We start from the raw sequence: 6,103 nt of genomic DNA on the forward strand, positions 1-6,103 counted from the left end.
ACTTGGAATTACATTTTAATCACATCACTTAAGTTACAGCATAGGAAGAGACCAATAAGACTTGTTTTTAAAAGCTTTTTAGAAAATTTACTTTGAGGAATACACAGATGTAAAAGAATCCTAAAGTATTGGAGGCTTTCCCATCAGGGAGTAGTGCTATTCAAACAGATTGGTCTTTTCCAAACTTTTTTGGTTAGGATCCACAGTAAGAAATATATTTTCTGTTGTAATACAGTACAAACACACATCGCATTTCATTGCACCTAAGATGTTTTAAATTGGAAGTCACAAATGCTGCCAATTATGACTGTAAGATATTATTGATTATAGGACACACCAATTTAGAGATGATAAATATAGAAAAAATATACATCTTAAAATTGATGAAATATAATGTGTATATGAATTACTGAAACAAAAGTTTCAGAGAATAGTACTATGTATGACAAAAAATTAATTTCATGACCTGATAATGAATTGCAACCAGCAGTTTGAAAAATGTTGATCTAGGTCAGAAACAGTCAAAAGTGAGGTTCTAGGACTTCCCTGGTGGTGGTTCAGTGGTTAAGACTCCGCACTCCCAGCTCAGGAGGCACGGGTTCGAACCCTGGTCAAGGAAGATCCTGCATGCTGCGTGGCACGGCCAAAAAAAGCGATGTTCTAGATCAAAAGAGTTGCATTCTTTTCTTTTTTTAAATAAATTTATTTATTTTTTGGCTGCATTGGGTCTTCGTTGCTGCACGCGGGCTTTCTCTAGCTGTGGCAAGCAGGGGCTACTCTTTGTTGCGGTGCCCGGGCTACTCATTGCGGTGGCTTCTCTTGTTGCGGAGCACGGGCTCTAGGTGCGCAGCCTTCAGTAGTTGTGGCACACGGGCTCAGTCGTTGTGGCTCGCAGGCTCTAGAGCGCAGGCTCAGTAGTTGTGGCGCACAGGCTTAGTTGTTCTGTGGCATGTGGGATCTTCCCGGACCAGGGCTTGAACCCGTGTCCCCTGCATTGGCAGGCGGATTCTTAACCACTGCACCACCAGGGAAGCCCCAAGAGTTGCATTCTTTCTCTATGGCATAAAAGTATAGGATCTCAATCTATATACTTGTCACAGGCATTCACGTAGGCCCAAAGTTTACATTTGAAAAGCATTTGGTCTTGCCCACGAATCGTCATAGTTCACCTCTCATTGGAAGTTGGAATCGCTTTTAGACTTGAATTTCCGTAACAGAATGAGTTCACTTTTCTGCACAACTGAACTGCTCTAGTACTTCAATCTTCAACAATACAAATTTTTTGTGTTCTAGGTTCCTGAGCCAGCACACACTGTAAAATTAATTACAGCTTTGTTTCTGCCACAAGCCACTGAGACAATGGATATTTATGAAGGATATTTATGAAGGCAAGGCAAGCTCAGCTGGCTGAGCATCAGAATAACCTACAGAGCTTGTTAAACATAGATGCCAAGACATTTCCAGGGCAACTGAATCAGAATTGCTTGTCATAAAGCTTGGCTTTTACAAGCTCTACTGGGAATTCTGATGTCCAACTAGGTTTAAGAATCATTGTTCAGGGACTTCCCTGGTGGTGCAATGGTTAAGAATCCACCTGCCGGGCTTCCCTGGTGGCGCAGTGGTTAAGAATCCGCCTGCCAATGCAGGGGACAAGGGTTCGAGCCCTGGTCCAGAAAGATCCCACATGCCGCGGAGCAACTAAGCCCGTGCGCCACAGCTACTGAGCCTGCGCTCTAGAGCCCGCGAGCCACAACTGCTGAAGCCCGCGCGCCTAGAGCCTGTGCTCCGCAACAAAAGAAGCCACCACAATGAGAAGCCCGCGCACCACCATGAAGAGTAGCCCCCACTCGACGCAACTAGAGAAAGCCCGAGCGCAGCAATGAAGACCCAACGTAGCCAAAAATAAATAAATAAAATAAATTAAAAAAAAAAAAATCTACCTGCTAATGCAGAGGGTATGGGTTCAAGCCCTGGTCCGGGAAGATCCACATTCCGCGGAGCAACTAAGCCCGTGCGCCACAACTACTGAGCCCATGTGCCACAACTACGGAAGCTCACGCACCTAGAGCCTGTGCTCCACAACAAGAGAAGCCACTGCAATGAGAAGCCTGTGCACCGCAACAAAGAGTAGCCCCCGCTCGCCGCAACTAGAGAAAGCCGGAATGCAGCAATGAAGACCCAACGCAGCCAAAAATAAATAATAAATTGTTATAAAATTTAACATCTTAACCATTTTTAAGTGTAAAGTGGCATTAAATACACTCACATTGTTGTGCAACCATTAACACCATCCTCCTCCAGAACTGTGTTTCATTTTGCAAAACTGAAACTGCCTATCAAACAATAACTCCCCATTCCTACGTCCCCCCAACTTCTGGCAACTTCCTTTCTAGTTTGTCTCTGTAAATTTGACCAGTAGTAGAGTGGAATCATACACTTAGCATAATGTCCTCAAAGTTCGTCCAAGTTGGAGTGTGTCAGAATTTGCTTCCTTTTAAAGGCTGAAAAATATTCCATTGTATTTATGTACATTGTTTATCCATACATCTGTTGATGGACACTTAGGTTGCTTCCACCTTTGGCTGTTGTGAATAATGCTACTGTGAACATGACCCTTGAACTTGTCTTCAACCCTGCTTTCAGTTCTTTTGAATATATACCTAGGCGTGGAATTTCTGGATCATATGGTAACTCTACTTTTTATTTTGGGGGGAACTGTCATGCTGTTTTCCAAAGTGGCTACACTATTTTACGTTTCCACCAGCAGTTCTAAGTGTTCTAATTTTTCCACAGCGCTCTCAACATTTGCTATTTTCTGATCATTTGTTAACAGCCATCCTAACAGGTGTGAGATGGTATCTCATTGTGTTTTTTGTTTTGTTTCGTTTTTTGGCCACACTGTGCCGCATGTGAGATCTTAGTTCCCCGACCAGGGACTGAACTCGTGCCCCCTGCAGTGGAAGCATGGTGCCCTAACCACTGGACTGCCAGGGAAGTCCCTCATTGTGGTTTTGATTTGCAATTTCCTAATGACTACTGATGTTGAGCACCTTTTCACGTGGTTACTGGCCATTTGCATATCTTCTTTGGAGCAATGTCTATTCAAGTCTTTTGCCCATTTTACTTTTAAATTGTCATTATTTTTTTTCTACATCCAGTGGCTTTCAGGACCAGGGATCGAACCCAGGCCCTGGCAACGAAAGCGCTGAGCCCTAACCACTGGACTGTCAGGGAATTCCCTCGATTGTGTCTTTAATCTGGCTTTTAAAGTAGGAAATACTAAATTTCTGCTTAATAAATAAAATGAATGTAAAAAATAAGCTTTAATATCATATTAGGAGCAGTGAAAAGCAGGAATAACGGTACAGAAAGAGAGGAAATGAAGCTGAAGAGAATGTGAAGAAAGAAGAGTGAGGGAGACAGAATTGCAAACACAAAAGTATGCATTTCTTAGTTTGTGTCAAATCTTTTTTATATATATTTATTTTTTTGGCTGTGTTGGGTCTTCTTTTTAATTAATTAATTTATTTATTTTTTGGCTGTGTTGGGTCTTTGTTGCTGCACGCGGGCTTTCTCTAGTTGCAGCGAGCAGGGGCTACTCTTCGTTGTGGTACACGGGCTTCTCATTGCAGTGGCTTCTCTTGTTGCGGAGCACGGGCTCTAGGCATGTGGGCTTCAGTAGTTGTGGCTTGCGGGCTCTAGAGCACAGGCTCAGTAGCTGTGGCGCATGGGCTTAGTTGCTCTGTGGCATGTGGGATCTTCCTGGACCAGGGCTTGAACCCGTGTCCCCTGCATTGGCAGGCGGATTCTTAACCACTGCGCCACCAGGGAAGCCCTGCGTCGGGGTCTTAGTTGCAGCACGCAGGATCTTTTGTTGCAGTGCACGGGCTTCTCTCTAGTTGTGGTGTGTGGGTTTTTTTCTCTCTCTGGTTGTGGTGCGTGGGCTCCAGAGTGCTTGGGCTCTGTAGCTTGTAGCACACGGGCTCTCTTGTTGAGGCGCATGAGCTCAGTAGTTGTGGCACGCAGGCTTAGTTGCCCTGCAGCAATGTGGGATCTTAGTTCCCCGACCACGGATCGAATCTTTTTATCCCATTTAATTATTCAGTTAAGTTTTAGCTTTGCCATCTCTTGCCTTTAGTAATATTCATTCAGTCATTCAAAAAAGTTATGTCCTGAGTGTCTGTAACTTTGGTGTTGCCTGCATTGAAGAGGTTTATATGGTGATAAGAGGTTAAGGTAAGACAGATACTAAAAACTAAGGTGGAGCAACAGAAGATTGTGAAGAGGGAGCCTGGGAAAGTTTGTTGTCACTGTGTGCCTTCCAGCACACGGCTCTGCCAGCTCTGAATGAACTCTGACCACTTCTCCTGAACGGGGTATTCTTCTAGGAGTTGAAATTTCTCTCTCTTTTTTTAAAAAAATTAATTAATTTATGGCTGCGTTGGGTCTTTGTTGCTGCATGCGGGCTTTCTCTAGTTGCGGCGAGTGGGGGCTACTCTTCATTGTGGTATACGGGCTTCTCATTGCGGTGGCTTCTCTTGTTGCGGAGCACGGGCTCTAGGCACGTGGGCTTCAGTAGTTGTGGCACGTGGGCTCAGTAGCTGTGGCTCACGAGCTCCAAAGCACGGGCTCAGTAGTTGTGGTGCAAGGGCTTCGTTGCTCCGCAGCACGTGGGATCTTCCTGGACCAGGGCTTGAACCCGTGTCCCGTGCATTGGCAGGCAGATTCTTAACCACTGTGCCACCAGGGAAGTCCTAGGAGTTGAAATCTCTGAAGGGGAAAAGCCATGGCTATTCCAATCGAGGCTGAAATTCAAAAATGACTATATATATATATATATATATATATATATATATTTTGCGGTACGCAGGCCTCTCACTGCTGTGGCCTCTCCCGTTGCGGAGCACAGGCTCCGGACGCGCAGGCTCGGCGGCCATGGCTCACGGGCCCAGCCACTCTGCGGCATGTGGGATCTTCCCAGACCGGGGCACGAACCCGTGTCCCCTGCATCGGCAGGCGGACTCTCAACCACTGCACCACCAGGGAAGCCCTGTTTTATTTTTTTATTTTAAAGTTTTTTTTTTTTTTTTTTGATGTGGATCATTTTAAAAGTCTTTGTTACAATATTGCTTCTGTTTTATGTTTTTTTGGCCTCAAGGCATGTGGGATCTTAGCTCCCCGACCAGGCATCAAACCCGCACCCCCTGCATTGGAAGGTGAAGTGTTAACAACTGGACCGTTAGGGAAGTCCCTGACAAAATATTTGAAAACAATCAGTAATAAAATTAAAACTCTTGGTTGGCTATTAGGTAACTTCATAATTCAAGGCCGTGATGGTTTAATTTAGCATAGGTCTCTATCTTCATCTTCCCTCCCTCCCCCCTCAATCAATGATTTGACAGATGCTTAGTGTTTGTCATTTCCTCTTTTTAATTTTTGTGTTCCTGTTGAAATGAACTTTAGTATATGCCCAGCTTTTCAAACTACCAGGCAATGTGGTCTGTGGTGGGTGTTGGAAATCACAAGGCCAACCGCTGTTGGAGGCTATTATCATTGTTGGGGGATTTCTATGAAGTAACTGTACTGAGTAAGGTTACATTTTTAGCTGATTTTTCCTAGGGTGTCATAGTCTGTAGTGCTTCTGGCTGGCAGCACCAGGAGGTAGGCTGTTTTGAAATATTCCTTCAAGTGAGATAATTTTGTATAGTCCTTATTTTTTAAATAATTTAATTCAGTTGGCTGCACTGCGCGGCTTGCGGGATCTTAGTTCCCTGACCAGAGATCCAACCCAGGCCCACTGCAGTGGAAGTGCAGAGTCCCAACCGCGGGACCGCCAGGGAATTCCCGACAGAGTCCTTAGCTGCAGGCTGAGATTTTTTTCTCAGGTTTAGTTTTAGTTCCACCATATCTCTCTTTGATGAACACTGCCCAAACGTACATTAATAGTATTAGAGCACCTGAAAGAGTATAAATCAAGAGTTTATAACTATTTTTTCAGATCCACAAAAAGCAGTTATAATCTCTCTCCTATTCATAAATTAATGACAAAGCTATAATAACCTAATAAGATTAACAGGTGCTAAATAGAAATACATCTTGGAGC

Source organism: Pseudorca crassidens, chromosome 13, assembly GCF_039906515.1.
Source record: "Pseudorca crassidens isolate mPseCra1 chromosome 13, mPseCra1.hap1, whole genome shotgun sequence".
Lineage (NCBI taxonomy): Eukaryota > Metazoa > Chordata > Mammalia > Artiodactyla > Delphinidae > Pseudorca > Pseudorca crassidens.